We start from the raw sequence: 25,526 nt of genomic DNA, 5'->3' as shown, positions 1-25,526 counted from the left end.
CGGGTGCTATGGCTCATGCCTACAATCCCAGCACTTTGAGAGGCTGAGGTGGGAGGATCACTTGAGCCCAGGAGTTCAAGACCAGCCTGGGTAACATAAGAAGATTCTGTCTCTACGAAAAGAATTTTTAAAAAATTAGCCAAGTATGGTGGTGCAGTAGTCCCAGCTACTTGGAAGGCTGAGGCAGGAGGATTGTTTGGGTCTGGGAGGTCAAGGCTACACTGAGCTGTGATTGCACCACTGCACTCCAGCCTGGGCCGCTGTCTCAAAAATAAATAAACAAATAAATAAATAAAATAAAGAAGAATTGAACTGAATTGCAGGATACCCAGTTGGTGTCCGGAAAGTTGGAGAACTGGTTGATGTGGGGAAGAAAACCTCACACGTTTGGTGTTAGAAGTGTTGTAAATAAAAACGGTTTAGAATTGTCAACAGCTGTCTTACCTTTGGAGTTATGAGCTTTCCAGGCCAGGAAATGGATTGTTCATCTGTGTGCCCAGGGCTTAGCTGTGTCCCTGGCATGGAAATGTTCCTCAAAAGTCCAAGGAGTAAGAGGGTGAATGGAACATCCTAGGAGTGACCCTGATTTCCCAAAAAGGCAGAGAAGAAAAACTGCATTAACGTCAAAAACATGATAGAGAAGTCAGACAACATGGAATTAGCTACATATGCATGAAACACAGCTCATCCTTCTCTTTTTAAAACAATTTATTTTATTTTATTTTATTTTACTTTACTTTATTTTATTTCATTTCATTTTAGAGACAGAGTCTCACTCTATCCCCCAGGCTGGAGTGCAGTGGTGCGATTTCGGCTCACAACAACCTCTGCCTCCTGGGTTCAAGCAGTTCTCCTGCCTCAGCCTCCCGAGTAGCTGGGATTACAGGCGCCCGTCACCACGCCCAGCTAATTTTTGTATTTTTAGTAGAGACGGGGTTTCGCCATGTTGGCCAGGCTGGTCTGGAACTCCTGACCTCAGGTGATCCACCTGCCTCGGCCTCCCAAAGTGCTGGAGTTACAGGCGTGAGCCACTGGGCCCAGCTCTTTTTAAAACAATTTAATTAAAAAATTTTTTTCTTTCTATAGGGATGGAGTCTTGCTGTTTCCCAGGCTGGTCTCAAACTCCTGCCCTCAAGCAATCCTCCTGCTTTGGCCTCCCAAGGTACTGGGATTACAGGTGTGAGCCACCACACCTAGCCCATTTTTCTCTTTCTCCTGTAGTAGTATAAAATAATAGTAATATTAAAAAATAGTTATCTCCTCATCAAGATAGAAAATGAAAGCTGGCTGGGCACGGTGACTCATGCCTGTAATCCCAGCACTTTGGGAGGCCACATTGGGAGGATTGCTTGAGTCCAGGAGTTCGAGACCAACCTGAGCAACATGGTGAGACTCCATCTCTATAAAAGAAAAATTAAAAAGACACTTCCAAAAGAAAAATGAAAGCCAACACCATGGGATCCATCAATTTAGCATCCTCAGTTGGCAAATATTATGTCTGCTGACTGAAGTAAACCTCCTATTCACGTTGACAAGTGCGTACCTTTGTATTGCTGGGAAGACAAACGTCTTACTCTCCTTCAATTATTGGATACATTGATCATGGTCAGCTATGGTTTCTCTCTTGGTAAGTGCAATTATTGGAAAAAAGATGTGAAAATCAAAGTCTGTGTTCATATGTCCCTAAGAGTTTGGCTCAGTCAGTCTAAAAAGCCGATGGATAAGTGGAAACGTGGGAGCGTTTTGAGTCCAGGGCAGTTCGATTCTGAAGGTATTGACCCCATTCTTAGGAATGCCAGCAATGGTTTTTCTGTTTTGTTTTGTTTTTGAGACAGGGTCTCACTCTGTCACCCAGACTGGAGTGCCATGTCATGGTCATCGCTTACTGCACCTTCGACCTCCCAGGTTCAAGTGATCCTCCCAGCTCAGCCTCCCAAGTGGCTGGGGCTACAGGTCCATGCTATCACACCTACCTAATTTTTGTTTTTGCTTTTTCTTTTTCATGAGATGGAGTTTTGTTCTTGTTGTCAGGACTGGAGTACAATGGTGTGATCTTGGCTCACTGCAGCCTCCACCTCCTGGTTCAAGTGATTCTCCTACTTTCAGCCTCCCAAGTAGCTGGGATTACACGCACCCACCACCAGGCCCAGCTAAATTTTGTATTTTTAGTAGAGATGGAGTTTTGCCATGTTGGCCAGGATAGTCTCAAACTCCTGACGTCAGGTGATCTGCCCGCCTTGGCCTCCCAAAGTGCTGGGATTACAGGCGTGAGCCACTGTGCCTGGCAATTTTTGAAATTTTTCTGTAGACAAGGGTCTAATGTTGCTGCCCAGGCTGGTCTCAAATTCTTGGGCTCGAGCCATCCTCCTGCCTCGGCCTCCCAAAATGCTGGGATTACAGATGTGAGCCACCGTACCCGATCTGTTTTTCATTCTTGAGTCATGTTGTCAAATGGTGGGACTCAATGTTTCAAGTATGCCTTTATCACCAATAATTAATCTGTATTTAATGATGCCAATATAGATACAGAAAATTATAGGGTTTCATGCCAGGATGCCACACATAGTTTGACATTTGTGATAGATAAGCTAAAATTTACTTTATTTTATTTTATTTTATTTTTTTGAGACGGAGTCTCACTCTGTCTCCCAGGCTGGAGTGCAGTGGCCGGATCTCGGCTCACTGCAAGCTCCGCCTCCTGGGTTTACGCCATTCTCCTGCCTCAGCCTCCCGAGTAGCTGGAACTACAGGCGCCCGCCACCTCGCCCGGCTAGTTTTTTGTATTTTTTAGTAGAGATGGGGTTTCACTGTGTTAGCCAGGATGGTCTCGATCTCCTGACCTCGTGATCCGCCCGTCTCAGCCTCCCAAAGTGCTGGGATTACAGGCTTGAGCCACCGCGCCCGGCCTCTACTTTATTTTAAATTTTAATTTTAAGTTTTTTGAGACAGCATCTTGCTCCATCGTCCAGGCTAGAGTCCAGTGGTGTGATCATAGCTCACTGTAGCCTTGAACTCCTGGACTCAAGCCATCTTCCCACCTCAGTCTCCCGAGTAGGTGGGAGCACAGGCACGCACCCCCATGCCTGGCTAATTTTTTTAATTTTTAATAGAGATGTGGTCTCGCTATGTTACCCAGTCTTAAAATGTATTTTTAATGTGTGAGGAGTTTAAGGCAAAGTTGAAAGTGATGAAAACTCTTGGAGTCAGATTTGCAGGGTAGGAAATGGGGTAAAAAAAAAAAAAAACACCCTCCCTGGCCAGGCGCGGTGGCTCACACCTGTAATTCCAGCACTTTGGGAGGCCAAGGCAGGCAGATCACTTGAGGCCAGGAGTTCGAGAGCGGCCTGGCCAACATGGCGAAACCTCATCTCTGTTAAAAATACAAAAATTACCCAGGCGCCGTGGCATGTGCTTGTAGCTCCAGCTACTTGGGAGGCTGAGGCATGAGAATTGCTTGAACCCAGGAGGGGAGGTTGCAGTGAGCTGAGATCATGCCGCTGTACTCCAGCCTGGGTGACAGAGCGAGACCTTGTCTCAAACAAAACAAAACAAACACACACACACACACACAAACCCTCCTCATTGTTTCTGTCAATGTTTTGCAGAGCAGACTCATTTGCAGAGTACAAGGAGTTTCTGCTTTGAAAAAGAAAATCTCTGTAAAAATTCTGAAAATACAAAAGAAGTGAAATGCACCTGAAATCATTTGCAATTGGGAGAGGATATTGATTTCCTAGTGAAACTGTCACTAACAAATTATTATCTGCTCACTCATAACAGCTTGAGGAAACAAGAACACACCTGAAATTCAAAGTCAAACATATTTTATTCCTTGCAAAACAGTGTTTATCGTTAAGGAGTCATGACAAGAATATTCTTTCCGTGAATAAAGCCAATTTGGAGGGAGTTTCGGGAGGCCATAAAAGAGAGTGATTCTAATGTATGAATCTGTCGATGCCGGTAGAAGCCAGCAAATTCAAAATGAAACCACCAGAAAAACAAAAGTTGAAACATTGCAGGGCATGGCAGATGAAATCAATGTTTCCTGATAACATGTAAAGGTCATCTCTGGGAAGTGAAAGAACCACTGTAGTTTAGGTAAAAAAAATCTGAATCACCCGGCCGGGCGCGGTGGCTCAAGCCTGTAATCCCAGCACTTTGGGAGGCCAAGACGGGCGGATCACGAGGTCAGGAGATCGTAGACCATCCTGGAGAACACGGTGAAACCCCGTCTCTACTAAAAAATACAAAAAACTAGCCGGGCGAGGTGGCGGGCGCCTGTTGTCCCAGCTACTCGGGAGGCTGAGGCAGGAGAATGGCGGGAACCCGGGAGGCGGAGCTTGCAGTGAGCTGAGATCTGGCCACTGCACTCCAGCCTGGGCGACAGAGCGAGACTCCGCCTCAGGAAAAAAAAAAAAAGAGAAAAATCTGAATCACTATCTCAATTTATAGAGACTCTTTGATTTTGCTGGTATTGAAAAGATGACTAAGACTAACTCATATATATGGTCATAAAGACATACATAAGTTGAGGCCAAGGGCAGTGGTTCATGCCTGTAATCCCAGCACTTTGGGAGGCACAGGTGGGAGGATTGCTTGAGCCCAAGAATTTAAGACCAGCCTGGGCAACGTTGCAAGACCCCATCTCTCTCTAAAAAACGAGACATATATAGATGGGGTATGGTGGCTCACACCTATAATTCCAGCACTTTGGGAGGCCAAGGCAGGTGGATCACTTGAAGTCAAGAGTTTGAGACCAGACTGGCCAACATGGTGAGGCCCCATCACTAATAAAAATACAAAAATTAGCTGGACACGGTGGCAGGTGCCTGTAATCCCAGCTACACGGGAGGTTGAGGCAGGAGAATCGCTTGAACCCAGGAGGCAGAGGTTGCAGTGAGTCGAGATCGAACCACTACACTCCAGATTGGGTGACAGAGGGAGACTCCATCTCAAAAAAAAGACATATATAAGTTGCCTATATATATAAAGTTGTGTGTGTGTGTATATATATATATATATATATATAGACTCATTCACATAGCACAGGAGTTTCTGCTTTGAAAAAGAAAATCTCTGTAAAAATTCTGAAAATACAAAAGAAGTCAAGCACATCTGAAATCATTGCAGTTTGGGCGAGGCGAAGATATTGATTTCCTAATGGAACTGTCAGTAGCAAATTATTATCTACTAATCAAGTGGAATTTGTCACATGGGTGACCGAATTTGCAACGGAAGGGTGGACACATGTGTGGGGAATGCTGGCTGCACCACAGTATGGTACAAGGAGGAACAAGGGGTCTGTGCAGGCACATTGGGGAGCATTGTCCATTGCAATTTGTGATGCTGATGCTTTTGTAGAAAAATTAAAAAACCGCGACGTGCTTTCGTTGCATTCAAGCCTTTGTTCCACATTCTGGCATTCATCTGTGAAAAGATTGGCGACTACCCAAAACACATGTAACGGGAGTGGCGGAGAGACCTGCAGGACGCTGGGTAACTTTGCTGAAAACACACCGGGTCGCACATCGCGAGGCTGGATGTGATTAAGTGGCTTCCAGCGATTACTGAAACTTGGGAAGCAGTATTAAACGATCATCAGACACACAGGTGGCCCATGAATGGAGAATGCCTTTACACGTGCTAAATGTGATAGGAGTGTTTTTCCTGATGTGTTTCAAAGTGAAACCATAGATGTGTTTTCATTGCCTTCGAAAGTAAAAGCAATCTCTCACTGTTTATCATCTCAGAGAAATGATGACTATTTCAAAACTGTTTGGTAGAGAGAGAGGAAAGGAACCTTGCCAGAAACGAATCTCAGGAGTTCAAAGTGAAAACAAAACAACAAAAAGAACCTTCCTTTTGGGAAAGAAAAAGTCTGTTGTGGCGCAGGATGTGTATGTGTGTAGGAGAGGGACCATGGAAATTCAGACAGGGAATTTTCCTCTCCTTTGTCAGAATAGCAATGCAACAATATTCAACCTAGAAAGATTTGTTTACTGCATTACTACATTTCAATGCGCATTTTTCAGTGAATAACGATAGCAAAAGAAAGTACGTTTTAAAATCATTCCTTAAATGCATTGAACTGGCTAGGTGCAGTGGCTTACACCTGTAATCCCAGCATTTTGAGAGGCTGAGGCGGGAGGATCACTTGAGGCCAGGAGTTTGACACCAGCCTAGGCAAAATAGCAAAACCGTTCTCTACAAAAATAAAAACTAAAAATTAGCTGGACATGGTGATGCACACCTGTACTCCTAGCTACTTGGGAGGCTGAGGTGGGAGGATCGTTGAGCCCAGGAGTGAGAGGCTACAGTGAGTTATGATTGCATCACTGCACTCCAGCCTGGGTGACAGAGTGAGACCCTATCTCCAAACAAACCAAGCAACCAATACATGAAGCAATGGCCACATGCATGCAGATATATGGGATAATAGTCTTTTTTTTTTTTTTTGAGATGGAGTCTTGCTCTATCCCCTAGGTTATAGTGCAGTGGCATGATTTCGGCTCACTGCAACCTCCACCTCTTGGATTCAAGCCATTCTCCTGCCTCAGCCCCCTGAGTAGCTGGGATTACAGGCATGCGCCACCATGCCTGGCTAATTTATGTATTTTTAGTAGAGACGGGGTTTCACTATGTTGAACAGGCTGGTCTCAAACTCCTGACCTCTGGTGATCCACCAGCCTTGGCCTCCCAAAGTGCTGGGATTACAGGTGTGAGCCACTGCGCCCGGCCAGATAATAGTCCTTCTTACTTGATGTAAGAAAGACTCTAAAACTTCAGTTTCATCAAAGCTACACAGAGCTTAGCCTCTGCCCGGATCACTGGTCTTAGCTGGTGGTTCAACTCTGTCACCTCTAAGTGCCTACATCTCGGCTCCGCACATAGCCCTGCAAGGCACACAGGTGCCCTGCAAATAGGAAAGTAGGGACTTAAGAGATGGCAGATCCCACAGAGGCCTCTCTCTGACTCTGCATGACCCCTCTGAGTGAGATTAGATGGTGGACTCTCTCTGCATTGTTTTAACGTCCATTTAAACAAGATCGTTTAAGCTCATTGGAGCTGCAGGCTTGAAAGCCTCATCCCGGAACCCGGCTTGTGGGTTTCAGGTGTAGTCTACTGAGAGCTCAGAGAGAGTAACCAGACTCGGGAGAGCCTGCACAGGAGGCCAGATGCCGCGGCTGAGCACCAATCCTGCACCTTCTCAGCTGGGTGGGGAAGCTGGAAGCTGGGCTTCTAGGAGCCTCAGTTTCTTCAACTGTAAAATGGGAATAAAATCCTACTCTCCTGGGTACTGATAATGAGTCTTGAGTGAGATGACAAATTGAAAACACCTTGTGGGCTACAATGAACAGTACAAATGTGAGACTTTATTGGCCGGGCGCGGTGGCTCAAGCCTGTAATCCCAGCACTTTGGGAGGCTGAGGTGGGCGGATCACGAGGTCAGGAGATCGAGACCATCCTGGCTAACACAGTGAAACCCCGTCTCCACTAAAAATACAAAAAATCAGCCGGGCGTGGTGGTGGGTGCCTATAGTCCCAGCTACTCATGAGGCTGAGGCAGGAGAATGGCATGAACCTGGGAGGCAGAGATTGCAGTGAGTTGAGATCATGCCACTGCACTCCAGCCTGGGTGACAGAGCCAGACTCCACATCACAAAAAAAAAAAAAAAAAAAAAAAAATGAGACTTTATTATCAGAAATCCCAACCTGGGCCAGTCATGGCGGCTCACGCCTGTAATCCCAGCATTCTGGGTGGCTGAGGTGGGAGGATTGCTTGAGGCCAGGAGTTCGAGACCAGCCTGGGCAATATAGTGAGACCCATCGCTCTTAAAAATAAAAAAATTAGCCGGGTGTGGTGGTGCACAGCCGTGGTCCCAGCTACTCAGGAAGCTGAGGTGGGAGGATTGGTTGAGCCCAGGAGGTCAAGGCTGTAGTGAGCTATGATCATACCGCTGCACTCCAGCCTGGGTAAAAGAGTAAGACCCTGTCTCAAAAAAATCCCAACCCGTATCCTAACTCCTGACATGCTTTCCTTTCTGGGGCTTTGATTCTCCCATCTTGCATAGGGTTGCCAGATAAAATACAGACTGCATCATTTTTTAGTACAAGTATATCCCAAATATTTCATGGGATATACTAACACTAAAAAAATTTGTTAATCTGAAAATCAAATTTAGCTGGGTGTCCTGTATTTTTTATATTATGTATTTTTTCATTTTTTAAATCTAATTTTTATTTTTTAAATAACACTGAGATAACAGGAAACATTTTTTTTTTTTTTTTTTTGAGACCGAGTCTTGCTCTGCCATGGAGGTTGGAGTGCAGTGGAGCAATGTTGGCTCACCGCAAGCCCCGCCTCCTGGGTTCACGCCCTTCTCCTGCCTCAGCCTCCCGAGTAGCTGGGACTACAGGCGCCTGCCACCATGCCTGGCTAATTTTTTGTATTTTTAGTAGAGATGGGGTTTCACCATGTTAGCCAGGATGGTCTCGATCTCCTGACCTCGTGATCTGCCCACATTGGCCTCCCAAAGTGCTGGGATTACAGGCGCCCGGCAGTTTTTTTGTTTGTTTGTTTCTTTGTTTTTTGTTTTGGAGACAGAGTCTTGCTCTGCTGCCCAGGCTGGAATGCAGTGGCACGATCATAGCTCATCACGGTCTCAAACTCCTGGGCTCAGGTGATCCTTCTCACCTCTGCATCCTGAGTAACCTAGACTACAGGTGCATGCCACCAATTCTGGCTGATTTTTATATTTTATTTGCTTCATCTGACAACCTTACCCCTATAGGAAGCCCAAGGTGAATTCAGGTTTATCTCAGGTAACCTTCACCACACCCTCAGGTGATGAAGAGAAGAGAGGTTTATTTACATCTCATTGTCTCTGCCTCAGGTAAGGAGAAACCCCTGGACTGCAAGGGCTGATTAGGTCACCCACAGAGGAAGGCTGGAGGGCTGGGCCTGACCCCGCCCCACTGCAGTCCCTCCAGACTAGCTTGTTGCAAGAATGATGGAGAAGAGAAGGCTGCTTTCTTAGGGCTGAGGACACCCTGTCTCCTCTAGGTAACTATTAAAAACTACTTTCCCTGGCTGGGAATAGTGGCTCACGTCTGTAATCCCAGCACTTTGGGAGGCCAAGGTGGGAGGATCACTTGAGCTTAGGAGTTTGAGACCAGCCTGGACAACATGGTGAAACCCCGACTCTACTAAAAAAAATACACAAATTAGTAGGGCATGGTGGTGCACACCTGTAGTCTCAGGTACCCAGGAGGCTGAGGCAGGAGAATCACTTGAATCCAGAAAGCAGAGGTTGCAGTGAGCGGAGATCAAACCACTGCACTCCAGCCTGGGCAACAGGGTAACTCTGTCTCAAAACAAAAACAAAAAAAACCCCTACTTTTCCTGATATGCATGTTGAAGTATTTGCGGAAAGGTGTCTGCAGTTTACTTTAAAAGGCATTATAAAAACTAAGATGGATTTATGACTGGATAGAGAGAGGTTAGGTAGATGAACGTTTATGAGATAAAAGATAATAAAATGTTAGTGTGGAATCTAGGAAGAGGTATATATTCGCTCACTGTAATATTATTTCAACTCTGCTGCACGTTGGGAAATTTGCATAATAAAATGCTGGAAAAAATTTCCACTAATAGAAAAATATATTCACTCATAGAAAAATTGGAGAATACAGAGGTGTGAGCCCCCAAATCTCCAATAATCCCACAACTCAGCAATATTTTCTAATATTTCCTTCTGCCTTTAATATTATTATTATTTGAGACAGGGTCTTGCTGTATATTACCCAGGCTGGAGTACAGTGGTGCAATCATGACTCACTGCAGCCTCAAACTCCTGGCCTCAAGACATCCTCCCACCTCAGCCTCCAGAGTAGCTGCAGCTACAGGCATGCACCACCACACTTGGCTGATTTTTTAAATTTTTTATAGAGATGGGGTCTTGCTATATTGCCCAGGCTGGTCTTGAAAACCGGGGCTCAGGCGATCCTCCCACCTCGGCCTCCCAAAGCTCTGTGATTACAGGCATGAGCCACCGTGCCCAGCCCCTCCTGCCTTTTAAAATGTGTTTGTTGTTGTTTACAAATCTGGAATTATTCCATATATATTTTTTTTTTCATTCCTGCCTTTATCACACACCACATTTAACCGTTTTTGAGTGTTTATATTGTGGCAGGCACTGTGATAAATCCTTTACAGAAATTATCTCATTTAATCTTGCATCGTGCTGACAGCACTTCTCCCACGCTAATAAAAGAAGTCCACAAGCATTGCTTGTAATGGCGTCTTGATGGTCCATCACATGGGATTACTTAACTATTGCTGGAAATTTAGGTTGTTCCCCATTTTTCACCATTATAAACAGAGTCTCTGAAACACTCTTAGGCAGAAGGCTTTATATATATATATATATATATATATATATTTTGATACAGGATCTCACTATGTTGCCCACGCTGGTCTTGAACTCCTGACCTCAGGTGATCCGCCTGCTTCCGCCTCTCAAAGTCCTGGGATTACAGGCGTGAGCTGCCATGTCCGACCAACAGAAGTCCTATCTCCTCTCTCTCCCCTGCTCCTAGGGACAGTTTCCTGACCGGATCACTTCTCTGGTCCTATCGTCCGTTAAAGAATCACCACCCTGTCTGCCTTGTAGGCATTTTAATGCCTTGGCTACCTCTTGGAGCCTCACAGAGGCTCCCTCTGCCCATTGGGGACTGGGGACCACACCCACTGAGTCAGAGCCTCTCTCTTTTGAGCAGAGCCGGGCAGGGACTGGACCCAAGTGGCCCACAGCACCAGCAGACAGTGGCTTCAACTACCCTCCATCCATTGGAGAGGGGCTTGTGGGGAGCATGGGGGGAGCGCAGGTGGGGGACCAGAGGGGCCAGCTGTCTGGAGGCCTGTAGGGTGGGCAGGAGTTAGAGGACATCCTTTGGAGGGCGTCTAGACAGAGGTAGGCATCCACATAGAGCAGCAGGGTGGGAGAGATCTTTTACGTTTGTTTCTTTAGTTGAATGTGCCAGTTAAATCTCATTCTGTCTGCTAGTATGGCTACTTCTCAATATTTAGGAGAAATTTCTGTTTTGTTTCTCCAGCTCTATTTTAAACCTCAAGTTTCAAATCGAACTGCTGTCTTGGTGCCAGCCGCTAACAAGGAGCGACAAGGATAGAGAACTATACCCACTCAACCATCCCTTGGCGGAGCACAGTGGTTCATGTCTGTAGTCCCAGCACTTTGGAAGGCCAAGGCGGGCGGATCACCTGAGGTCTACCTAACCAACATGGTGAAACCCCGTCTCTATTAAATATACCAAAAAAAAAAAAAAAAAATTAGCCAGGCATGGTGGTGGGCAACTGTAATCCCAGCTACTTGGGAGGCTGAGGCAGGAGAATCGCTCGAATCCAGGAGGCGGAGGTTGCAGCGAGCCAAGATCGTGAGATTGCACTCCAGCCTGGGCGACAAGAGCAAAATTCTATTAAAAAAAAACAAAAACAAAAACAATTCCTTAATATGTCTTTCCAGAGTTGGGGTGAAGTTCTGGAGGCCCAGGCACCTGAGCTGGAACCCCAGCCATGCCAGGTACCCCCGGTGATCTAGGGCACATCCATTTGCCCCCCCAAGTCTCAGTTTCCCCATTTGTAAAGCAAAGGCAATGCATTCCCTCACTTTCTAGTTCCCAGGGATTGCTGTGGGTGGTGAGACAGAGCCCACGAAGGTTTGCGGTGCGGGTGGGGCACAGTAGGACCCTCATGGGATGAGTGATGAGTACAGTTGGCCATCCTTTCTCTCCAGCCTCCATGGGGAGGTCGCCTTGACTCGCAGACTTGGCTCCGCTCCATCTGTGTGCAGCTCTCTTCCCTGGAGCCGGAGTGGAATGTTTTCTCTTCCCTCCTCCTCCTCCTCCTCTTCCTGTGACCGTCTGTGGGATGCCTCCAGTGTCCTGGGCTCCCCCAGGGGCGGCCTGAACCCTCTCCCCGCCCAGCGCTGCCCCTCGGCCCACCAGGCTGTTTCCAATTTGAACACCATGCATCTTGTCTCTGAGATCACAGCCGCCTCTTTGATGGAACTAATGATGATCTAGGACTTTGGGGGCCCCAGACCTCCCCAAACTGAGATAAATTCTACCTCTGTGCAGACAAGGGGCCTCCAGCCCAGCATCTGATCTCTCTCCTCTGGGGTGGACGGGGAGGGGAGGTGCCTGTGGGAGCCCCTCCCGGTAGGCTGGGAGGGTGGTGGCTGAGCCCAGGGAGACAGGAAGAGAGGGATTTCTCCGAGGCTCCGAGGCTCTGAAGAGGGTCCCTCACAACCCGGTGGGGGAGGGTGGCAAGCTTGTGAAAGGGCCTCTTATAGGAGGCCTGATCCCATCATGACCCAGGACACAGCTGGAGCAGAAGGCAACTCACACAGGCCAGCCGGCTTCTCAGACTCAGTGCCACTAACTGTTCCTGGCACCTTGCTTGCACCGCTGGGGACACAGGGAGGAATGACTCTAGTTTCTGCCCCGAGGAACTCGTGATGAGGGAGAGGGATGGGTAAACCAATGACCCCAATACTGTGTGTTGTGGACTGCAATGGTGAGAACCCCAGGGGCTGTGGGAGCGTGGCAGATAGGACCTGACACAGCCTGTAGAGCCTGGAAGGCTTCCTGGAGGAGGTAGCCCTGATCTGGGTCTTGCACAGGTCCCACAATGAGCAGAGGATGGGCCCTGCCCATAGAGAATAAACAATAAAAAATGATACTAAACCCTACCAAGCTTGTCCAACCTGCCTTATTTGGCTGTTGTTGTTCTGTTTTGTTTTAGGCTTTTAGCAGACTGAAGCCATGGTTTTTAGTTTCTGCCTCTAGTGACAAGCAGAAAAGAGAGATGAGGAAGGGGCTTTACTGGCCCAACCAGAAACAGAAACTAAGAACCTGTGACTGTATTCTCTCCCTTGGACACCCCTGAAACCATGAAACTTATACATACGCCAAAATTAAAATAGCTTCTTTCTAGATTTTCTGATTGGAAAATTTTGGATCCGTTCATCAAATAAACTTTATTATTATTATTATTATTATTATTCTTAATTTTTGAGACTGAGTCATGGTCTGTCGCACAGGCTGGAGTGCAGTGGTGCGATCTCAACTCACTGCAACCTCCACCTCCCAGGTTCAAGTGATTCTCCTGCCTCAACCTCCCGAGTAGCTGGGATTACAGGTGCCCACCACCAGGCCTGGCTAATTTTTGTATTTTTAGTAGAGACAGGGTTTCACCATGTTGGCCAGGCTGGTCTTGAATTCCTGACCTCAGGTGATCTGCCCTCTTCAGCCTCCCAAAGCGCTGGGATGACACCCGGCCTATTATTATTATTATTTAGAGATGGGATATCTGTCAACAAGGCTGGAGTGCAGCAGTGTGATCACAGTTCACTGCAGCCTCGAACTCCTGGCCTCAAGTGATCCTCCTGCTTCAGCCTCCCAAAGTGCTGGGATTTTAGGTGCATGCCACCATGCACCTAGCCCATTTTAAGTTTTTAAAGAAATGTGAGTTGGACTCTGGTGAGCAGCAGAAGGTGGAGGAGGAGGAAGTGAAAGATGAAGGAGGCAGAGGAGCAGTGTTGAGTGCTGGGAAGAAGGAGGCAGTGGCTGGGGGTTTCTCCTGTCTATGGAGGGGCGTCCTCCAGGAAAATCAGACTGTTCTGCCCCTCACGATGAGTCCTCCAACCTCTAGAAACATCGTCCCCATAGGCTGGGAGGCTGGGAGGGTGGTCGCCTTCCATAGCCGGGGGCCTGGCTCAGAGGCACGATGTGCTCAGAGATACTAGTGAACCCCCCAGGGAACAGTCATGGTGGGCTTCCTGTAAGGGCCTGGAAGGACCCTGACTTGTCACCTCATAGTGACTCCTCACTCTTTTTTTTTTTTTTTATTTTTTTATTTTTTTTTTTTTTTTGAGACGGAGTCTCGCTCTGCCACCCAGGCTGGAGTGCAGTGGCCGGATCTCAGCTCACTGCAAGCTCCGCCTCCCGGTTTACGCCATTCTCCTGCCTCAGCCTCCGAGTAGCTGGGACTACAGCGCCCGCCTCGTCGCCCGGCTAGTTTTTTGTATTTTTAAGTAGAGATGGGGTTTCACCGTGTAGCCAGGATGGTCTCGATCTCCTGACCTCGTGATCCGCCCGTCTCGGCCTCCCAAAGTGCTGGGATTACAGGCTTGAGCACCGCGCCCGGCCGACTCCTCACTCTTCACAAGATGAAACTAGACTTTAGAGGGCAACTGTGGTGTGGCTCACACCTGTAATCCCAGCACTTCGGGAGGCCGAGGCTTCTTGAGGCCCAGAGTCCAAGACTAGCCTGGGCAACATAGTGAGACCCCATCTCTAAAAGAAAATGTAAAAATGAGCCAGGCATGGCAGTGCATGCCTGTAGTCCCAGCTGCTTGGGAGGCTGAGGTGGGAGGATCACTTGAGCCCAGGAGACTGAGGTTGCAGTGAGGCATGATTGTGCCACTGCACTCCAGTCTGGGTGACAGAGCAAGACCCTGTCTCAAAAGCAAACAAACAAACCAATAAACCAACAAAACTCCCCAAGCCCTCCAAAGAACAAAAACCCATAACCAACCCCAAAACAACAACAACAAGAAAACTCGACCTTGGAGTGTGGCTTCACAGGCCCCTCTTACATCTGCTCTCAGACAGATCGTTAATAATGGCCTATCTGTACCAGCTCGTGGTCGGTGCGATAGAGGTAATACATTCACTGCTTCAGTATCACTCATGGTGCAGGGAAGGCCATAGAGTTACCAGGAGTCAGTCATCCTCTGAGTGGCACCTCCTGCCTGGGAAATGCCTCTATCACTGCCCACCTCCAGGTACCCAGAACTCTGGCCACTGCCAAGGATCACTTGAGCCCAGTAGTTTGAGGCTGCTGTGAGCTATGATCACGCCATTGCATCCAGCCTGGGTGACAGAACCACACAGCAAGACCTGGTCCCCCCGGACCCCCACAAAAAAGCCCCAAGAAACTTAAAATCAACTCATTAAAAATTTATTAAAATGAAAACTTAGCATTTAAGGCTGGGTATGGTGGCTCACGCCTGTAATCCCAGCACTTTGGGAGGCCGAGGTGGGTGAATCACTTGAGGTCAGGAGTTGGAGACCAGCCTGGACAACATGGTGAAACCTCATCTCTACTAAAAAGACAAAAATTAGTCAGGCATGGTGGTGCATGCCTGCAATCTCAGCTGCTCGGGAGACTGAGGCAGGAGAATCGCTTGAATCCGGGAGGCAGAGGTTGCAGTGAGACCAGATTGCACTGCTGCACTCTAGCCTGGGTGACAGAGTGAGACTTCGTCTCAAAAAAACAAACAAAACAACAACAACAAAAAAAACCTTAGCATTTAAAATAAATAATTAAAATGGTATTCATTAAAAAGCTGAAAATCAACCCAGGCTTAACGAAAGAAAGAACTTAGTATGCATAAAAAAACTTTAACGAAAACTCTTAGTATTCATTTAAAAACTTTAAACCAAAACTGAATATTCACTTAAAAACTTAAAAAATGGGCTCAGGCTTAAAGAACGAAAACAAACAAACGGAAAAAGAACTTTTCGGGCTTTCTGGGGATGTAACCGAGCTGAGGTTGGACTCACTTCCCTCCAGCAAAGGGCCCCTCTCAAACCACTTGTGGCTGAGCCATCAGACCCAGATGTGGACCCCCCAGTGGGGGTCAGGAGCTCACCTGGGCTCTCTCCAGCCTGCCCTCCTCCCGCCCCTGTTTATGTGTGTACCTCAGGGATTCCAAAAAGGAGTTAGTGTGGGTCTGCCTTTCAGTCACCTGTTTCCACTCTTACCTACATAATTGCATTTTCTGAGCCCGGTAGCTTTTTTTTCTTTCTTTTTTCCTTTCGAGAGAGTCTCACTGTGTCGCCCAGGCTGGAGTGCAGTGGCACGATCTCGGCGCATCTCATCCCGCCTGGCTAAATTTTGTACTTTTAGTACAGATGGAGTTTCTCCTTGTTGGCCAGGCTGGTCTCGAACTCCTGACCGCAAGTGATGCGCCCGCCTCGGCCTCCCAAAGTGCTGGGATTACAGGCGTGAGCCACCGCGCCCGGCAGAGACCCGTAGCTTTCTGAAAGAGACTCTGAGGGTGCTTTCAGTGATGACCCTTGGCAGAAGCTGGAGGAAGGGCTGGAGGTGATGGGGGTGGGGCGGAGCTCTGCCTTGAACTTTGCTACGGAGCCAAGCCTTCTCTCCCTGTCTAGCACTGGCACTTTCAGCAGGTTCTGTCGGGGGGATCCCTGCCCTGGAAGCCCCTCTCACTGTCCCAGGTCAGGGGTGGCATCCCCCAGTCTCGGTGAGGACAAGGGCTGCTCTCGTTTGGAGGCCAGCTCTGCTCAGGTCCTGGGAATACAGTAGGTGCCTAATAAATATTTGCAATGTTGAACTCTGTGCCCACCAGCCCCTAGCCGTTCACGAGACAGCCTTGGCCTCCGGAGAGTGGGCTTTGGAGGAGGTGGCCTGGGCCGGGGGAGGGTGTGAGAGGCCTCATGGAGAGGGGCGGGGGCGGATCCGGGGTCGCTCTGGCCCAGCCTCCGGGGCCGTCCCCGCTGCCTTTGCAGAAGGCGCCTACGCTGTGGCTCTTCCCCCTGGGCTGAAGCCAGAGCCTAGCGCACCCGGAGGAGGAAGAGGAGGAGGAGCCGCCGTCTATGCCCATCACCTGAGCTGCACCGGGCGGGGAGGATAACAATTATTGGGAGAGGTTTAAAAAAAAAAATCATTATCAAATAACTACAGCTTGCAAAAGTTGGCGGGCGGAACGGAAAACGCGGGCTGGATCGCTCTGGGGACGCCGCCGCAGCTCCGGAGCAGCGCCGCGGTAGCCAGAAATGGAAGGACGCACATCTGCTACGCATTTGTAAGAGGTTCACCTTGGAGACCGCGCCGCTGGATGCAGGCGGCGAGTTCACGCGAAAGGAAAAACTCTTTTAAGAGGGATTTTTCCTTGGGGGACCCTGCCTGGCACGCGCGACGGGGAAGTGCGCCCCCTGCCAGGCGCGCGCGTGGAGCTGGGACGCTCCAATGGGATGGGGGCCGCCTCTCTGAGCCTCAGTTTCCCAGTCTGTCCGAGGACTTGTACAGATTCATGGCTGGCCTTGCAGGACCCTTCCAGTGGGGATTTTTTAAAATTTTTATTTATTTATTATTATTATTATTTTTAGATGGAGTTTCACTCTTGTAGTCCCAGCTGGAGTGCAATAGCGCCATCTTGGCTCACTGCAACCTCCTATCTCCGCTCACTGCAACCTCCACCTTCCGGGTTCAAGTGATTCTCCTGCCTCAGCCTCCCGAGTAGCTGGGATTACAGATGCCTGCCGACATGCCCGGCTAATTTTTGTATTTTTAGTAGAGGGGTTTCACCGTGTTGGCCAGGCTGGTCTTGAACTCCTGACCCCAAGTGACCTGCCCGCCCCGGCCTCCCAAAGTGCTGACATTACAGGCTGAGCCACTGCACCTGGCCTCCAGTGGGGATAGTCTAAGAATCTTTTTATTTCTGGCACCAGGTCCTGATGGAGGTAGGGGTACCAGCCTTTAGGCTACCAGGACCTGGTCGTTGCATTCCCAGCCCTGTTTACATTCTAGGGCACTGCGGGTGAGTGTTGGTCTCCTAAGGAAGGCCAAATCCACTTTCCACTTCTCAGGGCTCTGCCGACAAGTGCAAGGGTTTGTTCCTTCTTAGAGGAAGAGGAGACCCTGTCCCCCTTCTCAGGGGCAGTTCCATCCATTCTCACCTCTCGGGTCTTCAGTGTGCTTCTCCCATATCTCACAGACATCCCTGTCTCCCCTAAACCCCTTTGCTGTGACGCCCACCACACATCCTCTTTCCCCTGAGGGTTTCCTTCTCAGAGTGGTCAGTACGGAGTCTAGCGTCCACATCTTCCTCCCTGTAGTCACTTTGAAGGTGGCCCAAGCTTCAGGGCCCCCCTCCTTCTCCAAACACGGCTGGGCTTCTGGACTTTTTGGAGTCAGAGAAGGGGAGGGGGGCTGTGGGGAGCGAAAGGTGCAGGAGTGAAGTGCAGGGACCCTTCCTCGGCCCCCTCACCCTCACACACACACCACCCCACTTGCCCAAGACAGGCACAGCCGGAGTCATCTCAAGACCCAGGATTTCTCTCCAGGTTTTGGTGTTTCTCACGGTCCTCGCCCACCAGGAGATAGACAGTTCTGGAAAGATGCTATTGGAAAGGTGAAGGTAGAAGCACCGCCTCTTTGCACAGGCTATGCTTTAAGTGCTGCATAACTGGCTCACACCTACTGAGCCATCACTGGGTACCAAGCACTGTTCTAATGTTTTATTTTTATTTTTTATTTTTGAGACAGAGTCTTGCTCTGTTGCCCAGGCTGGAGTGCAGCGGCATCATCTCAGCTCACTGCAACCTCTGCCACCGCCCCTGTTCAAGGGATTCTCCTGCCTCAGCTTCCTGAGTAGCTGGGATTACAGGTGCCTGCCACCACATCCGACTAATTTTTGTATTTTCAGTAGAGATGGAGTTTCACCATGTTGGCCACGCTGGTCTCGAACTCCTGACCTCAGGTGATCCACCTGCCTCGGCCTCCCAAAGCGGTAGGATTACAGGCGAAATGTTTTAAATGTGTTGTTTTGAAGAGACAGGATCTCCCTCTGTTGCCCAGGCTAGAATGCAGTGGCACGATTATGGCTCACTGCAGCCTCAAACTCCTGGGCTCAAGTGATCCTCTGGCCTCAGCCTCCCGAGTAGCTGGGACTACAGGCTTGTGTAGCCATGCCTGGCTAACTTTATAGTTTTTTACAGAGTGGGATCTCCCTGTGTTGCCAAGGCTGATCTCAAACTCTTGGCCTCAAGTGATCCTTCTGCCGCGGCCTCCCAAAGTGCTGGGATTACTGGCTTGAGCCACCATGCCCAGCCACCAACTCACTTTAACTTGGCTAAATCGGGCCCTGTTTGGAAGAAGGAGCCCGGAATTGGCAGGAGAACTGGATGTGGCCATGGTCCTTCACTGCCCAGGAGGTGCTTGTCCCGTCCAGCCTGCCCCCCTGTGGCTGTGTGGATGACCGAGGGCCCACCTGGTCTTGCATTTCTTCACCTCACTCTTCCGAAGAGGCTGGTTCTGACACTAACGGTCACCCATTGGTAAACAGCCCAGCACAAAAAGCCCCTAAGAACCCTCAGATAAGAGACACCCCTCAGGGGAAGGAAGAAAAAAAAACACACACACACACAACCTAACAGGAAGCCAAGTGGGTAAACGGTTACTTGCATGATTGTAAAGGCTGCAGCTTTCTTCCCTAGGCAAGAGAGACCGAGCCTTTCACTCTCAGAGCCAGCTTGGCCAGAGTCTCAGAAGCAAGGTCTCTGTGCACCTTGGGGCTGTTGGCAGGGCTGAGGAGAGGAGTAACCAAGTCATGGGTTTGGGAGAGAAATTTCCTCCCATGCTATTCTGGTTCCTACCTAGAGAGTTCTCTCACTTCTGAGAGGTCTCCTGTGAGGGCACAGCGGCCAGGAGCAGAGACCTGGGGTCAGGCAGGCCCAGCACAGAGATACGTAATGCCCTTGGGAAGTCACTTGACCTTCCCGAATCCACCTGTTTTTTTTTTGTTTTGTTTTTTGTTTTTTGAGTTGGAGAGCCTCACTCTGACACCCAGACTGGGGTGCAGTGATGCAATCTTGGCTCACTACAGCCTCCGCCCCTGGGTTCAAGCAATTCTCCTGCCTCAGCCTCCCAAGGAGCTGGGATAATAGGCATGTGCCATCATGCCCGGCTAATTTTTGTATTTTTAATGGAGATGGGGTTTTGCCACGTTGGCCAGGCTGGTCTTGAACTCTTGAGCTCAGGTGATCTGCCCACCTAGGCCTCCCAAAGTGCTGGGGTCACAGGCGTGAGTCACTGTGCTGGACCCCGAGTCTTCCTTTTAAACCATGAAATGGGGATTGCCCAGGTGTGGTGGCTCACACTTATAATCTCAGCCCTTTGGGAGGCCAAGGCAGGAGGATTACTTGAGGCTAGGAGTTCCAGACCAGTCTGGGCAACATAGTGAGACCTGGTCTCTAGAAAAAATAACAATAAAAAAATTAGCCAAGTGCGGTGGCGTGTGCCTACAGTTCCAGCTACTTGGGAGGCTGAGGCTGGAGGATGGCTTGAGGCCAGGAGTTGGAGGCTGCAGTGAGCTATGATCGCACCACTGCATTCCAGCCTGGGCAACAGAGCGAGACCCTGTCTCTAAAAACCAAACACAAAAAACCAAAAAACAAAGCTAAAACAACCCCCAGAGGTGTGGTCAAAGGGCTGGGGGGGGAGGAGGGAGACAGGAGGAGCTTCCCCTGGGAGAGTCTTCATCACCAGACTGCATACCTGCAGGCACATTGTCCTCCCCTGGAGGTGGGGGGTGGTGAACCGGAAACCCATGACTCACACCCTCCCTGCCCAGCCAGGCCTGGACAGCTGTGCAAACAGACTGAGGAAGGGGCTTCCATGCCACACTCTGTGCCTCTCCTCCTCCTCCTCTTCCTCCTCCTCCTTCTCCTCCCTGGAGTCTGCCCAGGCTGGCTCCATCCCTCTGGGCCCTTTCTCTCTCTGAAAATTGCAGGAATACGCACCACTGTGTTAGAACCAAGTCCTTGGAAGACTCCAGATTTTCCCTAGACCTGGGAGTAGTGGGACGTGGGAGGAAGGGGTTGGGGCCGTCCAGGTCTCCCTGGCCAGAGAGTCTCACCCTTAGGTCCTCCAAAGCACTGTTTCCAAGGATAGCAGGCCCGCCCTCACAATAGCACCCAGTCACTGAGTCCCTTCTGTCATGGTGTGTACCCTGCTGTCCCTAGGACCTGTCCTTGGATGTCTCAAGGGCATGTTCAACTCCCCGTGTCCCAAACTCAACTCAAGCTCTCCCCTCTCTGGAAATGTCCCCCCGCCTTCCACTCAGGGCTCAGGCCAGAAGCCTTTGAGTCCTTCTTGACATCCCCCTCTCCCTCACCTTCCTCACCCAATCTGACATCAAACTGTGTAGATTCCAGCTCCCAAAAATACCCCAATCCAACTACTCCTGGCCATCTCCGTTGCCCTACTCGTGGCTCCTCTGTCCTCATGCCCTCGCTCCACCTCCCATTCATTCATCCTCCACCCTGCAGCCAGAGTAACTTTTTTTCTTTTTTCTCTTTTTGAGATGGAGTCTCTCTCTGTCACCCAGGCTGGAGTGCAGTGGCATGATCTCACCTCACTGCAACCTCTGCCTACCCGGTTCAAGCAATTCTCCTGCCTCAGTCACTCAAGTAGCTGTGATTCCAAGTGTGCACCATCACGCATGGCTAACTTTTGTATTTTTAGTGGAGACAGGGTTTCACCATGTTGGCCATGCTGGCCTTGAACTCCTGACCTCAAATGATCCTCCTGCTTCGACCTCCCAAAGTGCTGGGATTACAGGCGTGAGCCACTGCACCTGGCAACCAGAGTAACTTTTTTTTTTTTTTTGAGAAGGAGTCTCACTCTGTTGCCCAGGCTGGAGTGCGGTGGCACAATCTCGGCTCACCGCAAGCTCCACCTCCTGGGTTCATGCCATTCTCCTGCCTCAGCCTCCCAAATAGCTGGGACTGCAGGTGTCTGCCACCATGCCCAGCTAATTTTTGTATTTTTAGTAGAGACGGAGTTTCACCTTGTAAGCCAGGATGATCCTGACCTCATGATCCGCTCACCTCAGCCTCCCAAAGTGCTGGATTACAGGCGTGAGCCACCGCGCCCGACCCAGAGTAATTTTTTTAAAATGTCAATCAGATCACATTTCCCCCTGCTTACAATTTTTTGATGGTTTTGCATTAGACTTAAGACAAAATCCAAATTCCATATGTCCCAGCCTGTAAGTCCTTGTGTACTGTGTCTCCTTGTGTAGTTTAATAATCCCCTGCACTGGACCATAAGCTCCCAGAGGGTAGGAACAGTCCATTTTTATGCACTAGGGCTCCTGCAGGGTATAAGAGAATCCCAACCCCTTGCCTTTGCTCTGAGCTGGACACACTGCAAAGACCTTCTCCAAAACTTTTCCCATGTGAAGCTCATGTGACCCACCTCATGGGGTGCCACCATTTCACCTGTTATGCAGATGCCAAAGCCAAGGTTCCAAGACGGCAGGACACTTGTCAAAGGACACATGGATAATAACTGCAGTAGACAGGATGTATTGGTGTTCACTGTGTGCTATGACCAGTTCTAATAATTATGTGTGTAGTTTTACATTGAATGCTACATCCTAACCCTGAAAAGTAGATAGTCTTCCTTCCTCCCTCTCTCCCTCCCTCTTTCCCTTTTTTCTTCCCTTTCCTTCTTCCCTCCCACACTCCCTCTTTCCCTTCCTCCCTCCCTTCCATCCCTCCCTCCCTTCTCTCTCTCTCTCTCTTTTTTTTTTTTTTGAGAGATGTTGTCTCACCCTGTCACCCAGGCTGGAGTGCAGTGGCACAATTTCGGCTGACCTTCACCTCCTGAGTTCAAGCAATTCTCCTGTCTCCACCTCCCGAGTAGCTGGGATTACAGGCATGCACCACCACACCCAGCTAATTTTTGTATTTTTGTAGAGACAGGGTTTCTCCAGTTGGCCAGGCTGGTCTTGAACTCCTGACCTCAGGTGATCCACCTGCCTCGGCCTCCCAAAGTGCTGGGATTACAGGTGTGCACCATCGCACCCAGCTAATTGTTGTATTTTTAGTAGAGACGGTGTTTCGCCATGTTGGCCAGGCTAGTCTCGAACTCCTGACCCCAGGTGAGGTGCAGTGAGCTGTGATGGTGCCACTGCATTCCAGCTTGGGTGACAGAGTAAGATCCTGTCTCAAAAAAAGAAAAAGAAAGAAAGAAGGAGGAAAGAAGGCAGGGAAAGAAAAAGAGACAGAGAGGCTGAGGGCAGTGGCTCATGCCTGTAATTCCAGCACTTTGGGAGGCCAAGGCAGGCAGATCGCCTGAGGTCAAGAGTTCGAGACCAGCCTTGCCAACATAAAGACTCTGTCTCTATGAAAAATACAAAAAATTAGCCAGGCGTGGTGGCAGATGCCTGTAATCCAGCTACTGGGGAGGCTGAAGCAGGAGAATAGCTTGAATGTGGGAGGCGGAGGTTGCAGTGAGCCAAGATCGCACCACTGCACTCCAGCCTGGGCAACAGGAGTGAAATTCCATCTCAAAAAATAAAATAAAATAAAAATAAAATGGGAGTAATACTCATCTCACAGTATTGTTGATAATTATAATAATATATAGTTGGGAATTCAATATATATTATATATTTTACACACACACACACACACACACACATTTAAACTTCTCCTCCCAAGTTCAGAACTCAACTGACACAAGAGACTTGCAGGAGCTGGATCAACTGAGATGGGAAGGCACCCTCTGTGGGCAGCTGATTGGACTGAAACGTGCCTAGAAGGGACTAAGATAGGCAGTTACTTCCTTTTCCCAAACCCACCAATCAGATGTGTCCTCCTCCTAGGGGAGAAGGAAGTGGATCAGAAAAGCAGGAAGTGAAGAAGGGACATATCATTGTCAGTGGAAACTTCAGGGGTAGGGAGGAAGTGCTCCCCGAATATATACAAAATGTCCAGCACTCAATAAATAGCCATTGTTAGCCTATTTCTGGTTTTGCATGAACTTGTGAGACCACCCACCTGGGGAGATGACATTACTGCTAAAACCTCTCTCAGTTCCTTTTTTTTTTTTTTTTTTTTTTTTTTTTGAGATGGAGTTTCACTCTTGTCGCCCAGACTGGAGTGTGGTGGTGTGATCTTGGCTCACTGCAGCCTCTGCCTCCCGGGTTCAAGCGATTCTCCTGCCTTAGCCTCCCGAGTAGCTGGGACTACAGGCATGTGCCACCATGCCCAGCTACTTTTTGTATTTTTAGAAGAGACAGAATTTCACCATGTTGGCCAGGCTGGTCTCGAACTCCTGACCTCAGGTGATCTGCCCGCCTCAGCCTCCCAAAGTGCTGGGATTACAATGTGAGCACCACGCCCGGTCAAACCTCTTTCAATTCTATCACGCATGGCTCTGAGATTCTCATCTGAACACCGCTTCCTTCTTTACATAGATTTGTGCTGAGACATGTACTAGAAAATGCCATTTCGGTCTTGATGAAATCTCTCAAAACACATTTGAAATCCATTTTCTCTTCTCTCACTTTAATCCTGGCAGGAGTTAAGTTCCAATTTTCTTTTTTCTTTTCTTTTTCTTGTGACAAAGTTTCAATCTTGTTGCCCAGGCTGGAGTGCAGTGGCACGATCTTGGCTCACTGCAACCTCCACCTCCCGGGTTCAAGCGATTCTCCTGCCTCAGCCTCCAGAGTAGCTGAGATTATAGGTGCCCACCACCACGCCTAGCTAAATTTGTGTATTTTTATTAGAGACAGGGTTTCATCATGTTGGCCAGGCTGGTCTCGAACTCCTGACCTCAAGTGATCCACCTGCCTCGGCCTCCCAAAGTGCTGGGATTACAGGCCTGAGCCACTGTGTCCAGCCCCAGTCGAATTTTCCTTTGGTGTGGGGGCAGCTGTGGCCTGGCCTTTGTGGGGACTGGGTGTGGGTAGGTACAGGTTCCACTTAGTGTTTCATGATGGGAGAACTCTTGATAGGGTGGAGTAGCTCAAGCCTATAATCCCAGGACTTTGGGAGGCTGAGGCTGGTAGATCACCCAAGGTCAGGAGTTTGAGACCAGCCTGAACAACAAGGCGAAACCCCGTCTCTACTAAAAGTACAAAAATTAGCCAGATGTGGTGGTGGGTGATTGTAATCTCAGCTACTTGGGAGGCTGAGGCAGGGGAATCTCTTGAACCTGGGAGGCGGAGCTTGCAGTGAACCGAGATCACACCACTGTACCCCAGCCTGAGCAACAGAGCCAGACTCTGCCTCAAAAAAAAGAAAAGAAAAGAAAAGAAAAGAAATCTCTTAAGGTCTCGGTTTCTCAGCCAGAAGGTGGAGGCCATATACTTCCCCCTTCTTCTTGCCTTCCTTTCCAGAGCTGATATGCGGGGCAAACAAAATAAACCCACGTGTAGTGGACACCTGGGACTCTATCTGCCCTGGGCAATTTCCTTGTTTCTTGGAATAGACTCAGTTCTGGTCATTGTGATTGGTCCAATGGGGTGGTCACATGACATTGCCTGGGCCTATCATGGTCCTTCCCTGGGACTTTACAATCTAGAGCGGGGAGAACAAAACACCTTTTCTTTTCTTTCTTTTACAGGGTCTTGCTCTGTTGCCCAGGCTGGTGGGCAGTGGTATGATTGTAACTCATAGCAGCCTTGAATTCCTGGGCTCAAGTGATCGTCCTGCCTCAGCCTCCTGAGGAGCTGGGACTACAGGCATGCATCACCATGCCTGACTAATTTTTAATTTTAATTAAAAAAATTTTTTGAGATGGAGTCTTGCTCTGTCGCCCAGGCTGGAGTGCAGTGGTGCGATCTCAGCTCACTGCAACCTCCATCTCCTGGGATCAAGCGATTCTCCTGCCTCAGCCTCCC

At 49.1% G+C, this 25,526-nt stretch overlaps 1 long non-coding RNA gene across 1 annotated transcript in view; it reads left to right on the top strand.

Annotated features, from left to right (window-relative positions):
• Positions 1-11,315, top strand: part of LOC117073096 — a 28,637-nt gene extending 17,322 nt beyond the window's left edge. The window contains exons 2-3 of the long non-coding RNA XR_004433105.1: positions 8,895-9,064; positions 11,116-11,315. This is a non-coding gene — a long non-coding RNA (uncharacterized LOC117073096). The remainder of the gene's footprint in view (positions 1-8,894; positions 9,065-11,115) is intronic.
• Positions 11,316-25,526: the final 14,211 nt, after the last annotated feature.

Source organism: Trachypithecus francoisi, unplaced genomic scaffold (genome assembly GCF_009764315.1).
Source record: "Trachypithecus francoisi isolate TF-2019V2 unplaced genomic scaffold, Tfra_2.0 Lachesis_group4, whole genome shotgun sequence".
NCBI classification, from domain to species: Eukaryota; Metazoa; Chordata; class Mammalia; order Primates; family Cercopithecidae; genus Trachypithecus; species Trachypithecus francoisi.
The sequence above is the reverse complement of the archived record's forward strand: the minus strand, read 5'-3'. Positions and strand labels throughout refer to the sequence as shown.